This window comes from Myotis nattereri (assembly GCF_964212035.1).
Source record: "Myotis nattereri genome assembly, chromosome: 13".
NCBI classification, from domain to species: domain Eukaryota; kingdom Metazoa; phylum Chordata; class Mammalia; order Chiroptera; family Vespertilionidae; genus Myotis; species Myotis nattereri.
The window spans coordinates 4652144-4666876 of NC_138088.1; the positions used below are offsets into that span (position 1 = coordinate 4652144).

General features: G+C 54.0%; 1 protein-coding gene across 1 annotated transcript in view; it reads right to left on the reverse strand.

Annotated features, from left to right (window-relative positions):
* Positions 1-14733, reverse strand: part of FRMPD2 (FERM and PDZ domain containing 2) — a gene marked incomplete at both ends in the record, with an annotated part of 157706 nt that overhangs the window by 140151 nt on the left and 2822 nt on the right.

Below are 14733 nucleotides of genomic sequence, written 5' to 3' on the forward strand. Positions count from 1 at the left end.
AAATGAAAATAGCATGATAATATTCTGGACACATTTTTAGAATGCAGACTCTTCTGGGTAATCTCACAGTAAGGGGTTCCTTTTTAATTGCTTCAATCAAAGTCAACTGCAATATCACCAAGTCCAACCCCTTCCTTTTGCAGATGGAGAAGTTAAGGCCCAGGTACAGAAAACAATGGTCCAAATGGGTAACATCACCATTAAAGCAGGAGGAGCCATGAACATCTGCAGAGAAAATGACCAACCACTGGTATTTCTTACCATGTGGCAGCCCAGGGGCTGTCCTCAGTTCACCAGTCTACCAGGTTAGGAGGCTGAATTTTGCCGGTGGCCTGTCATCCAAAGCTGGGCCTGCATCAGGCCAGCCACCTCCTTAAGAACCGGTGTGTGCACCTCGCCAGGCTTTCGGTTGTGTCTCTGGTGGGCAGTCCCCCCCCCCCCCCCGCACATCTCCACCTGGACCACTCCCGTCCTCATCAGAGGGCGGTGCACCTGGACTAGCAGCAGCATCTCGCTCCAGGTAATTGACAACCTCCCAGAAGGGTTTTGGGGGGCGAAATCCGGTTTCCGTCTGTCCTGCCCCTGCAGAAACACTGTGTCCTGTCCAGTCTCTCTCACGCCCAGGCAGAGTCACAAAAATAGGGGCAAATTATGGCTTTTGAGAGCTCCTCTCTCAGGCTCCTCTCTCCTTCTGTTGATAAGTGAAAGGCGTGTTTAGGGGTAAAATAGGCCGGTTTAGGGAGTTTTAGGAACTAGGGGGCCCAGCCGGGGGGTGGGGGAGGCATAGTTGGCTGGGGACTTGGAGCTGCCAAAAGGCATACATTCCCAAAGAACAAAAGGCGCCACAGGATAAGGGGAGAGGAAGACACCCGTTCACAAAACACAGGGAACGCCACAGGGAGTAGAGAGACAAAAGGGAGAAAGAGGAAGACAGGTGCTCACAGGGGACAGGGAATTCCACCACTGCAGGGGAGAGGCAGAGGGGGCCCACCTGGGGCTTGAGCTTTGAAGCTGCTATAGGACCAATCAGAAGGGAGTATTGGGACCCAAACAACTGCAGCCTTATAAACCTTAGGAAAAAGGGGCTCAGTGGGCCACCCCCTTTGGGACCCCCTCCCTACGGGGAGTCTGTGCTTGTTTCCCAATAAATGTCCACCTTTCCACACACCACCGTTTGTCCGTGGCTTCATTCTTGGAATCCACCTGGACGAGAACCCGGGAAAGAAAGCACCTGTGTATCCTGCTCAGAAGAAACCGCGCGTTTCAGTTTGGTTCTGCGTTTCATAAGTAATCTCTACAGATAAATTCTACAGATAAATCCCGCCGCCTGCAGAGCCTTCAGTCTTCACATAATCATGATTGTTTCTGGACCCTGAGCCTCCTTCTTTTAACTGTGGAGAGACCTTGTTATCATCATCATCATCGTCACCATCATCCAAACAATATTTATTGAGCTCTGATGTGGAAATAATCAATGGCCTGACTAGGCATGTGCTTGAGATATGACAAAACAAGTAAGCCAAAAACAAGTAGGTAAATTATTTAAAAGTAGCTGATGTGATATTTCTAAAATAAAACAAAACCCTAAGGTATTAAATTCATCTTCATTACAATAAATATGCCTTTCATAAGCTTGCTTACATTTTTAATTGTTTAATATAAATTTTATTTTTAATTAGAGAGAGAGAGAGAGAAAAAACACTGAAATACTTAGAGCCACAAAATTCTTAAAAAGATAAAACACCATCTAAGTATTTCCTGTAAGAGAGAGCTGTACTATGTCTTTTCAACTGAAAAAATGGGGCACAGAAGGGTTCAGCAGTCTGCCGAGGTTCCCAGCGGGAGTCAGGAATGAAAATATGAGTCTATTTGCTTCTGAGTCTTCCCGCTCAAGCACAGCATTTCTGTAAAGTCTGGAAACTTGGTGAATATACGTAAGGTCAAGGGCATCTTCAAGCCGTAAAAATGTAAGTCACATCTCCATGCTCTGCAAGGGAACCGTCTGCGGCCGCGCTCCGGTCCTGGGGGGTGCTGTTCCTGGCCTTCCTCTCAGGTCCCTTCCTCTCCATGTGCTTAGGACCATCTCACTAGCTCCCCTTCTCCCTTAAAGGGGCAGCAAGGTCGAGGCTGGACTCAGACTCTCGGGGCTCCCGGCCCACGCAGCACTCTCTGTATTGAAAACTGTTGGAACAAATGGATTATTTCCAGATTTTTGTCAAGAAATTCCTAATTCATATCCTCTGACCCTGTGACTCCACCCCTGGGAATCCGTCCTAAGAGAATGTGCTACAATCAGTACCAAGCCTGCTCAGGGCATGTTCAGTGTAGACTTGCAAGATCAGGTTGGGAGGACCCAGAGCTCAGTGGCTCCCTAAAGGCAGGACTGCCTTAAAAGGGATTACCCGGCAGTTTAACACAGGATATTTACAAAGCGTTTGCAATGACCCGGGAATGCAGATGTTATAGTGCTAAGTAGGGGAAAATACAAGATACGTTCAGTATGATTTCAACAACAAAAGATGTTTCAATAGCATATCAGACCCCTAGTCATGTGGGAAATGGCTCCATGGCTGGGGGACTTGGAACACATGGAGCTAACCTTGAGCAGGTAGTTCTGGGATTGACATGCTAATGTAGCTGTGAATCTTCCAGGCAGAGTATGTTATTCAGCATCTCAAACCGGACTGCTGCCGAGCCTCCCCGTGCGAGATGATGAACTGGCAGGCTTCGTCATCAGGGAGCCAGAGGCCAGCAGCACCATCCTGTCATGGAGCAGGGAGCCACGAGGAGCAGTAACTAAATAACCCGGTGCCGGCTTACGGCGCATCTGGGCTTCAGAGGGCCCTCTGGCACTTACAACCGAGGCGAAGGACCGAGAAATGCACAGAGATGCTGGCTTAGCATGTTTAAATGTTCAAAATGTTCACAGCTCCCGCCCTGCCATTCTGTTCATGAGCTTCTATTCCTAAGGAACTGAGCAGAGTGCAGCTAACGACCAATGTAAAAAAAGCACTAATCTCGTTAGTATTGTTTAAAATAGCCCCATGTTTAAAGCAATTTATATGCTAAACAACAGAGTATTGAGAAAAATTTAGGTTACACAATGTGTTGACTTAAAATAGTTTCAAAATGTTAGTAAGATGGGATTATGAAAATACAGAAAACTGCATATGTGGTATTTATAAACCTAATTTCAAATATATATGCATATACACCTGTGAATGCCCAGAACATAGAGGAATCAGTACACTGCAGAGTAACTGTGCTATCTACAGGGGGCATAGTCGGGAATAACGGTTGTTTTTACAATCATGGGGGAAGGACTTTGTTTAACACTTACTCCAACAAGGAGGGTCACCATGTGCTCTGGGCTGGCTGCCCGCCCTCGGGGTCCTGCCTCTGCACCGAAGGGCGTACACGGTATCATCAAGCCAACCAAGGGAACTTGGAAAGCCACTTCCTTGAAACTGATAAGATCCCTGCAAAAGAAATCAGGCCTGTTCAGGGTTTTGCTAATAAGACGGTGGCTTCCTTTCCGATCATTTTCATTCTTCTACCAGGGCAAGGAGGGACATGGTGAGTCCGGCCACAAAGCCGGGCCTGAGCAGAGGTGGGCAGGGATCCTCAGTCCTGCAGGACTCCCCACTGGCTCAGGCTCTATGGCCGCTCTCCCCCAGATGTGTGCTGATGGCCTGGCAGTCCCCACCTGCCCCCTGCCAAGGGGATGCCACCCCCTCTTGACAGGGAGCACGTGAAGGCTAGGTTCTGCAGGACTTCTCAAATGACCTCCTGCAGATCACACATGCTGGGTGATACTAACAGTCCTGCTAAGTGACCCATCAGAAAGGAAAGGCCAGACCTCCCTCGGCATTTGGCTTCCTGATGCCTGTCTCCATCAAAGGCAAAAGACGACAGAATATTTCTATCTGTCTCAGGAGACTTTGTACAGAGAAATGTGCAAGTTTCGGAGCTTCCTTTTGAAACCTCTTCCAACTCTAAAGGCCGCCAAGTACCCTGCCCTGGAGGAGCCTGGGGGACCCTCCCACGTGCTGCCAGCTCTATCTCCAGGGGCAGAGGAGTCACCCGCTCCTCCCTGGAGTAACTGCTATTGCCATTGGTCTCTGGGCAGTTACCGCAGTGTTGGCCTCTGGGCACTCCCTGGGGCAGGCCGCATGGACTTCCACGGCCTGCAGTGCCTGGCTCCAGCAGGCGTGAGTCTCAGAGTGAGCAAAGCCTATTCTTTATAGACTCTGTGCCCACAACATGGGGCCTGAAATGCTGCTCCCGTTGCTCAGGACTGAGGAGAGAGCGGACCAGAGGGGTGCCCGGATGCACGGACCACACTATCTGCTGTGCTGAGGACAGTTTTCTGGACGGTGCAAACTTGGGGTCTTCCAATGGTTTTGCTTTGGGCTCACACCCCAACCTTGCACTTCAGTTGTCCCACATGTCATCTATAAGAAACACTCCCAGAAAAGTGACTATGAACTTAAGGTTGAAGAAAGGCCCTGCCATACCCAGCCTGGCCCACTAAATCCTGCCCATCCTTTGGGATCGTTTCCAACGCCACCTCCTCCCAGGAGCCTCTGTTTGCCCCACGGGGCATTGGAGCTTCCTTCTCCCGGCCTCGCTTGTACCTCCTCAAGGCTCTGAGCACATGAGCCCTCAGCGGTGGCTTTAGAGGGGATTGCTGTGTGCCCTTGAGCACTCTCACCCCTTCCAAGGGAGCCAAGGCCTCACCCTCAGGAACCTGGCCACCTATCCCCAGCAGGGGGCGTGGCGGCACATCGCTGAGACTGGGACCTGGCTCCCGCGAGCAGTCATCTTCTCCATCAGACTTGCTGGGATGAAATCTTCAGCATGGAAGTCGGCTTTGGCTGCTGCCCGCTGGAAACAAGATGCTGAGGAAAGGGGCATAGGCAGGTCGCCGTCTGCGGCACTCTGGGCGGAACAGAAGTCTGCTGCAGTCAAACCCAGGTGAGGGCCCAGCGGGCATGGCTCAGCAGTTGAGCATCGATCCAGGAACCAGGAGGTCCCCAGTTCTATTCCCGGTCAGGGCACATGCCCGGGTTGTGGACTCGATCCCCAGTAGGAGTGTGTGCAGGAGGCAGCTGATGGGTGCTGTTTCTCTCATCAATGTTTCTATCTCTCTATCTCTCTATCCCTTCCCCTTCCTCTCTCTCTAAAAACCAATAAAAACATGAAAAAGAAACAAACCCAGGTGAGGCCCCCAAGGCAAGTATGCTCCTTCGGAGTGCCCACCAGGCACACCTTTTTCTATGCTAGAGGCTGGGCCAATCACATGACAGGCATAGAAGGGAGAGAAGAGAGGACACACCTGTGGGTGAGCCCTTCTGTATGCCAGTGGGTCCTCAGCACTCACAGCTCTTCTGGCGCCCACAGTGATCCTGCGGGGGCTACTGCCAAGATGAGCACAATGACCAAGGAGGGCCGTCGCCCACTGGGGCCAAGGTCACACCGCTTGTAAGTGACAGAAACAAGATGTGGTCACCAAGCCCTCCCACATGCCATGACGCCACACCACTCCCCAAGGCACAGCAAGCCCTGGTGCTGAAACGCTGACTCTTTTTATTCCTCTGGCATTTCTATGCATGTGTGCTCCCGGCTCACTGTCCCCTCCTCCTACAGGGAGCTCTTGCCTGTGACACTCTGTCCACAGCAGGTGGTCAGAAGTTGCCCCATGAACAAGGTTCTGACAACCCCACCTGCGTCAGACGAGCCTCCACCAAGGCCGCTCTTAGGCAGACCTGAGGCTGCAGTGCACGAGCAGGGCAAACCACTGTGTCAGCTTCTACAAAACAAAACAGACCCTTACCGTACGATCCAGCATCATGCTCCCCGGGAGGTAACAACATCTGTTCACACAGACACCTGCATGTAGATGTGTACAGCACTTTATTCGCAATTGCCAAAACCTGAAGCAAAGATGTCCTTCAGGGGGAGGGATGAATAAACTGTCCATCAGCTAAGAGGAGATGAGCTACCAGCCATGAAAAGACATGCAGGACAGTAAATGCATATGAGCAAGTAAAAGCAGCCAAGTACCGCAGGGCTCCAACTATAGGGCATTCTGGAAAGGGCAAAACCATACAGATGTGAGAAGATCAATGGTTACCAGGGGTTGTGGGAGGAGGAGGGATGGATAGGAGGGGCATAGAGGACTTTCAGGGCCGTGGAACTACTCTGTAGGATCCTGTGGCCCTAGATAGCTGTCATTATAAACTTGTCCAAACCCATAGAACATGCAACAGCAACAGGGAACCCGACAGTAAACTGTGGTCTTAGGGTGATTATGGTGTGTCTGTGTAGACCCATCAGAGTAACAAATGTACCACTCTGCGGGGGATGCGGAAACGGGGAGCCTGGGGGAGGGGGATAGGCGGTATTTGGGAACTCTCTGTACCTTCCTCCCATTGCTGTGAACTGAAAACTATTAAACTTTTTGTAAGTATTTCTGACCTTTAACCCAGCATCTCATTGCCAGGAACATGTCCCAGAGGAGACGTCCGCATGCACTGAGACAGCTCCAGCAGCAGCATGAGTTTCCATGTCATTGATTAAGAGGAAAGATCAGAAACTGGAATCACAATAGCAGTGACCACTTCGATGGCACCTCTAGGTGATGCCCAGCATTCTTACCAGCCAGCCAGTGGGATCCGGCCCTGAGGGTCACACAGAGCTGTCCCAAATGGTCACCAGGCGACTGCAGAAGACACAGGCCATCGGGTGAGAGAGCAGGATGCAGCCTGGCAGTGTTCACACCGGCTCCTCTCCGCACGTGACACGGCTACAGGGGAGGCGCCCAGGGGAAGGCTGTTCTGCTGCAATGATGTGATTTACAAGATGTATTTTTATACCAAATTGTCTTTGTCTCTTTTTAAAATGCAAATGTAATCATGTCACTTCCCTGTTTAGAATTCAGCCGTGCTCCCAATCTTTCACTACAGTGATTTTCAAATTATTTGAAAATAATCACCAGAACCGTTTATCAAACAAAATGCAAGCCCCTTAGGAGGGCACACTAGGTCCTCCTGGGCCCACGGGCAGTGCCGCCAGCCCACAGCCCTGCAGCCGCGGGGGAATACCCGCCGCGCTCTGGACAGGCAGCCTTCTGGTCTCGGCGCCGCTGACACTCGCAGGGCGGCGCTCTCCCTGAGTCTCCCCGTGCCCTCTGACCTGCCCACCACAGAGGCTGCAGCGCAGGGAAGCCAGGCCAAGAAGGGGTCCTCGCGGGGCTCTCACCAGCTCCCCTCCCTCACACGCAGAATGTTTCTCAACTGCAGATGGGAATTGCACTGGCTCCGCAGGGTTGACACAGGCTTAGAGGATGCCGGGCGCAGAGCAGGCCCCCATAGACAGTATGAGCGAGCGGGCGCACAAATGAATGCTGGTGTAACCCTCTGCCTTTCCACACACCGCACAAGGGAAGAGGTCTGCCTTTGGGGGCCACGTGGGAGCATCCGAGTTCTCAGAACGACTCTGACCCCAGGGCAGTGGGAGAGGTTGAGGTTGGGCAGGGCCTGGGAGAGGAGACAGAGCTGGAGGGTGAGATCAATAAGGTAGGGGCTGGGTGAGGTTAGTCAGAAACTGGACAGGCACAGGGAGGCACCAATGGGCCACCCACAGACAGGTCTGGGCCGCTGAGCCTTGGGACAAGTGAGCCCATCAGAAGGATCTGGGCTGAGTCTACTCTGGCTCCCAGCTGCCTTCAGGGGACCTGGCCCACAGTGTCCACCAACTCCAGAGTTAAGGTCTGTTTTACATCCCACACCCGAATCCCGAGGCTGAAAGCTGGGCCTTCGTGTGGTTTTGTAGAGAGCACTCCTAACTCCGGGGGCGAAGGACGTTTGCAAATAGCAGTTGCTACATGCGGGGGTCATACATGCAGAACCACTGCCGCCTTTACGGGGCTTTGCAGGGACCTGCTATTGTTTCCATTTTGCAGATGAGAAGCTGAAGTTCAGAGAGATAACGTGCCCAAAGTCACGCACGTAGCGACTAACGGAAAGAGGCAGGGTTGGGACCCAGTTCCGTCTGACTCCAAAACAGGGCCCATTCTGCTCCGTGGAGCCTGTAAGGATGGACTAGCACAGCGGCTGGAAGCCACCTCCCCTGTCCACGTGGCCACACACTGGATCGGACCGGAGGCTGCAATAAGGATGTCAACTGCTTCACTGGGCCCCTGGCTTAGAGCCTCTCTGTCAGAGCCCTTCACCTCCCAAGGCCCCCAGCGCAGCAGCACAGGGCAAGGCCCCCCAATGCAGCAGCACAGGGCAAGGCCCCCCAATGCAGCAGCACAGGGCAAGGCCCCCCAATGCAGCAGCACAGGGCAAGGCCCCCCAATGCAGCAGCACAGGGCAAGGCCCCCAGCGCAGCAGCACAGGGCAAGGCCCCCCAGCGCAGCAGCACAGGGCAAGGCCCCCAATACAGCAGCACAGGGCAAGGCCCCCAATGCAGCAGCACAGGGCAAGGCCCCCCAATGCAGCACAGGGCAAGGCCCCCCAGCGCAGCAGCACAGGGCAAGGCCCCCCAATGCAGCAGCACAGGGCAAGGCCCCCCAATGTAGCAGCACAGGGCAAGGCCCCCCAATGCAGCAGCACAGGGCAAGGCCCCCCAATGCAGCAGCACAGGGCAAGGCCCCCCAATGCAGCACAGGGCAAGGCCCCCCAGCGCAGCAGCACAGGGCAAGGCCCCCAATACAGCAGCACAGGGCAAGGCCCCCCAATGCAGCACAGGGCAAGGCCCCCAATGCAGCAGCACAGGGCAAGGCCCCCAATGCAGCACAGGGCAAGGCCCCCCAGCGCAGCAGCACAGGGCAAGGCCCCCAATACAGCAGCACAGGGCAAGGCCCCCAATACAGCAGCACAGGGCAAGGCCCCCAATGCAGCAGCACAGGGCAAGGCCCCCAATACAGCAGCACAGGGCAAGGCCCCCCAGCGCAGCAGCACAGGGCAAGGCCCCCAATGCAGCAGCACAGGGCAAGGCCCCCAATACAGCAGCACAGGGCAAGGCCCCCCAGCGCAGCAGCACAGGGCAAGGCCCCCAATGCAGCAGCACAGGGCAAGGCCCCCAGCGCAGCAGCACAGGGCAAGGCCCCCAATGCAGCAGCACAGGGCAAGGCCCCCCAATGCAGCAGCACAGGGCAAGGCCCCCCAATGCAGCAGCACAGGGCAAGGCCCCCCAATGCAGCAGCACAGGGCAAGGCCCCCAATGCAGCAGCACAGGGCAAGGCCCCCAGCGCAGCAGCACAGGGCAAGGCCCCCCAATGCAGCAGCACAGGGCAAGGCCCCCCAATGCAGCAGCACAGGGCAAGGCCCCCAATGTAGCAGCACAGGGCAAGGCCCCCAATGCAGCAGCACAGGGCAAGGCCCCCCAATGTAGCAGCACAGGGCAAGGCCCCCCAATGCAGCAGCACAGGGCAAGGCCCCCCAATGTAGCAGCACAGGGCAAGGCCCCCAATGCAGCAGCACAGGGCAAGGCCCCCAATGCAGCAGCACAGGGCAAGGCCCCCCAGTGCAGCAGCACAGGGCAAGGCCCCCCAATGCAGCAGCACAGGGCAAGGCCCCCCAATGCAGCAGCACAGGGCAAGGCCCCCAATGCAGCAGCACAGGGCAAGGCCCCCAATGCAGCACAGGTCAAGACCCCCAATGCAGCAGCACAGGGCAAGGCCCCCAATGCAGCACAGGTCAAGACCCCCAATGCAGCAGCACAGGGCAAGGCCCCCTAATGCAGCAGCACGGGGCAAGGCATCTTGCTGAGTGTAAGCTCTACCCCTGGTTGCAGGGTGGCCACGCCACTCAAGACCAGCCAATCAGTGCATAGCATCTCCGTGCACAGGGACTGGTGTAGGGCAGGCCCATGACCCTTTCGGAACCAATGCAACAGACGGCAAGATTTCAAAGCCTCAGGGACAGGGGGACTCACTCTCCCCCTGGATCTGGGTCTGGCCTTGGAGTCAAATGCACCTGGGCTCAAATTTAGATTTTACCACTTTCTTGCCACATGAGTCTCTTCTAGAAAATGTGAGTATCAACCGTGCATTTTGTTTTGATGCTTTGGTGAGTTAACATTGGAAAATGTCTAGGTCGTGGCAGGTACACAAGGCCTCTTAATAAAGGTTGGCTGCTGCTGCTGATGATGATGATCATGATAACTCAGTAAATTAGTAAATTACTATTTTTAAGAGGGACCTTAGATTAGGACCACACTGCAATGCACACACTTAACTAGTTCATCTTCATACCCCCCAGAGCCCAGCAAAGATCCTAAGGGTGGCCCTCATGGAGGGATTGATGTAAGGAGAAGGGGGAGGACCAGAGCTCCCTCTGCTGTGTGTGGGCACACTGAGAAGGCCACTGGCTGCCGGCAGGAAGCGATCCCACCCCTGGCTGGTCAGGCCCTGGCCTTGGACGCCACCTCCAGAACTGTGAGAAATAAGCATCTGACGTTCAGGCCTGTGAACAATATTTTGTTTCAGCAGCTGAGCTGACTGAGAGGGAATAAGTGGAGCCTCATTTGCCTTTTGACCGTAATGCTGCCAGCTGGAAACCTCCGTCAGGCCAGGCTCAGGACTTCAGCTCCTGTTGAGTCTGCACTGGGGCCCCTCTGGAGGGAGGGGACCAGCCGCCACTGTCTCCAGCCCTGCTCCCTCCTGGCACCTCCCCTCGGCCCAGCCCCGGGTGCCCTGCCACTCCCCCTCACCCAGTGCCTCCCGCTGACAGCCCAGGCCTGCTCGCCAGCCCCCTTCTCCATGCTCCGCCCTCAAGCTGAGAACTCCTGGCAGGCTGCCTGGCCCAGGAGTCCTGCAGGACATCGCTGGGGAGAGGGAAGGAGGTGTCCGTGGAAGTTCAAACAGCCGTCACCACGCAGCACCAGTGTCGGATTTCAATAAAACATATTAATTCCAGGTTAGCAAAATGTTTTATTAATTGTTTGATTTAATAAAAAACAATTAACAATATAAAAGCAAAATTAAGTGCTTAAAACATTGCAGGGGAGCACAACTTCAAGAAAAAAAGGGGGGGGGAGGCAGGAATCGATATAATGATTGTGAGAAATGGCCTCCTAAAGCATAAGCCAACTAATTGTCCCCACGTTTCCTGCCCACACAGCGGAGGGGGCACAAGAGGCTCTTGATAATAAAAAGTACCAGGTCTTGGTAAAGAAATACACAAGTGCCAAAACCTAAAACTGAAAAAACTCAAGCAACCTCATCTGGGCCCCGTGCCTATATCTTTGCAGCCGAATTGGACTCCGACGGCCACTCACCCTTCCCTGAGGGTCACTTCCCCAGGGAATGCCAGGTCCCGGCTACAGCGTGGCTGGCAAACCCTCCCAAGTGGGTTGATATCCAGACCCCAGACTGGTCACTTTTGAGTGACTTACCCAGGAGGCCCCAGCTAAACGGCTCTCAAATGTCTGAATGGGAGGGCCCTAGGCCAGCACCTGACCGGGAGCGGGCAGTGGGGGAAGCCCAGGTGCACCCCCGAGCAAGCTCACTGGTTTACTTAGACGGCATGTCACAGGTCAATAAAAACAACTCCACCTCCACTGTGTAAACAACAACCCTCTGCAACTCTCTTAAAATGTGGGCTCCAGCTCTAGTGGCTAAACGCCATAGTGACCGTGACACTCAATTCTGACAAAAGACAAAGGCGAGTCTAGAGAGCTTCTGAGAAACCTTCTGCTTTACTGACAATAGAACACCAGCGACTGACCCACTCTTTCCTCCACATTCCTGCCTTGAAGATGGTGTCATACATGGACTCACCGCCCCCGTCTTATGACCACGAGGCAACAAGCAGAAGAACAGAGAGCCAGAGAAGAGAGTGGAAACACACAGCCTGGGCTCCTGAAGACACACTGAGCTGCTGACCCATCCCCAGGCGTCTCATTAAGTAAACACCCATATCTGAGCTTCAGCCACTGTGTCCTGTAGCCAAAGCCATGTGTACAGGACACACTGGACTCAGCCTGATTTCAAAGCATCATTTGTTGTCAGAAGCAGCGTGGTTCAGTGAAAAGCATCGCCTGACTCCTCTGGGCCTCAGTTTCCTGGTCTTTAAAGTGATTATTCTGCCCGGGGACTCCTGAGGAGTAAGAGTACCTGGAGATGGCAATAATAATTATCGATATTGTTGGGCAGAGAGCACTTGCTCTAAGTCTTTTATTTACATCGACGTATTTAGTTCTCACCGCAATCCTGTGAGGTAAGTATGTTAATTGTCCCCGTTTTGCACAGAAGGAAACTAAAGCAAAGCAAGTTAGGGGACTTGCCCAAGTAAGACCTAAAGCCTAGCCTTAAAGCCAATGGCCAGAGTCCCTGTCCTGAGCCACTCGACTTATCACTTCTGGATCATACTGTCTTCAATAAGTGCCCTATCATTATTATTATTATTATTATTATTATTATTGGGCTTCTAGTATAACTGACAAAGCACATTCCCCATAAGATCTCTCTTTTAAGGAAGTGATTTTTGGGACCGGGGAAGGGAGACATTGAATTAACAAAACTTGGTGTAAAATGCGTGGTTACTTGACCAATCCACTGAGTTAAATACAAATGGGCTTGGCATGGGTTTGGGTACCTCTAGGTTAAGGGCACCTGTCCAGTGTCACATGTGCCGATTAGCTCTGTGCTTTGTTTAAAACCCTTACACCAGCCAACACCCCCGATGAGTGTGACTAGCACCTGCCAGGAAGCTCACAAGCTGCACCTCATTCCCAGAGAAATGATCCTGAGCACAGATGCCAGAGCAGTGACTGGCACCGCCCACCTCGGTACCTCACTGGGGTTCCAGGGGCTCTGGCCTAAAGCTTCCTCGGCAAGGCCTAGGGCCAAATGACAACTGACTTCATCCCAAACCCAAACCCAGCCCTCTGGTAGACCCCACCTGAAGCAGGTGGGAGAGGATCTGAAGGGTCCTGGGTCCTGGGGAAGGGCACCATGGTCAGCTGGTGATGTCTGCCACGAGCATGGGATGGGGTGAGGGTGGCATGAGTGACTTATAGTTAGACACCTGCCCACACCTTCTTCCTGCACCTGGGACTAATGCTCCAAGCAGTGAGGGAATGTGCTGGTTAGAGCTGAGAGAAGGAGGCAGGGTACATCCTCCCAACCTCAGAATAGGGCCCAGGACTGGGGAGGATTCTGGACACAGCATCTCCTGGGACCACCGTCCTCGTTGCCCACCCCCCACCCTGCCCTCTGCGCACACACAGGACCCAAGGTAAGTTGGGTGAAGAGAGGAACCTGAGGTGAATGGTGGAGAACAGCAATTAACAGAGCTGACTGGTAGGGAAGCTGTGAGAGAAGACGACCAGGTAACCCTGCCTCTTGGCCTAATAAACAGGGTTTGGGGCTGGTGGCTCTGCCACCTTAAGCCACATTACCATGTGCTGTGTTTCATAAGCCCAGAGAGTTAAACACCAACCAGAATTGCTGTTTGGTTCATTCAGGACTCTGTCCTCCCACACTGACCCTCCCCCAGTTCAAGCACACCCCATCTTCCTGGCCTGACTCTCGGCACTGGCCCAGTCTTAGCTCGGCCTCCTCCTGTAGCAAGGGGACTCTTGGAGCCCTCGCCCCCTGCCTGGAGGAGCATGTGCAGGAGGGAGCGGGCAGCTCTTCTCCAGCTCAGCTCAGCTCCAAGAGGCTCTGAGCAGTGACTAGACTTCACAAGTCACTCAGTCAGGGGGTCCTGTCTATTCCTCGTCAGGGAAGGCCCAGGAGCACTCACGATCGGTCTTAGCTCAGGTGCTGCAGAAAGCAGAGCCTGAGACAAGGATGAAATGCTGACATTGCCCTCAGGAGCAGTAACCCAGGGCAAAGGGAAGAAAGGGGAAAGGAAGACAAAGACCGATGTGAGGTGCAGGGCGATCCCGCCAGCCACCTGGCACTCAGGATTCCTCTGGGAGGCCTGCACGACCTGCCCAGCTCAAAGCGTCCAGCAGGGCAGCAGGAAGGGAGCGTGCCCCTTCGCAGCCCCGCCCGCCTCTCACTGTCTGTTGGTGAAGGTTCAATGTGGAAAACTAGCTCCGTGCATGTTCAGGTTTCATCAGCAGGCCCTGCTGTGGCCGCTGAGACCAGCTCCGCGACTCAGGATGCAGCCTCTTAGCCGAGTCCAGAGGGTAGGTGGTAGCATGCTGTGGGTGGAGCACCTCCCAGGAGACCCAATAGAGGGAATCTGGGAGGCACCCACGTCTGTGACAGACACAGGAGTCCAGGCACTCACCCAAGGGATCCTGGCAGTACAGGAAAGGGTGTAGGGACATGGAATCTGGGCACTGCCTGTGGGTGACAGAGCCAGGGCCACTGCCAATGGGACTCTGATGCTTTCACTGTGTGGCCTCACATGGAGACATGTGGGCCCAGACGCCAGCCCTGGGAGACATCAAGGCCTGATTCTCTGATCCCAGAATGCACCTCCCTCAGAATGCACCTACGAAGAGCGGAATCCAGATCTGCCTTTTCCCACAAAAGGACAGGACAAAGGGACAGAACCCTCAATTCAACACCCACTGTGCCCTGCTCAGTGCTGCGCACCTGCCTCACATCATGCTCTCCTCAGATTTTCTTCTTTTTTAAATCAAAACTGATGCCTGCGAGAGCTTCTGGCTGTTCAGACGCAGAAATGCATCCAGGGCAAGACAAAGGTCATCACGGCCCAATGGTGGAACAACGGTTGCAATGATGTGCACTGACCACCAGGG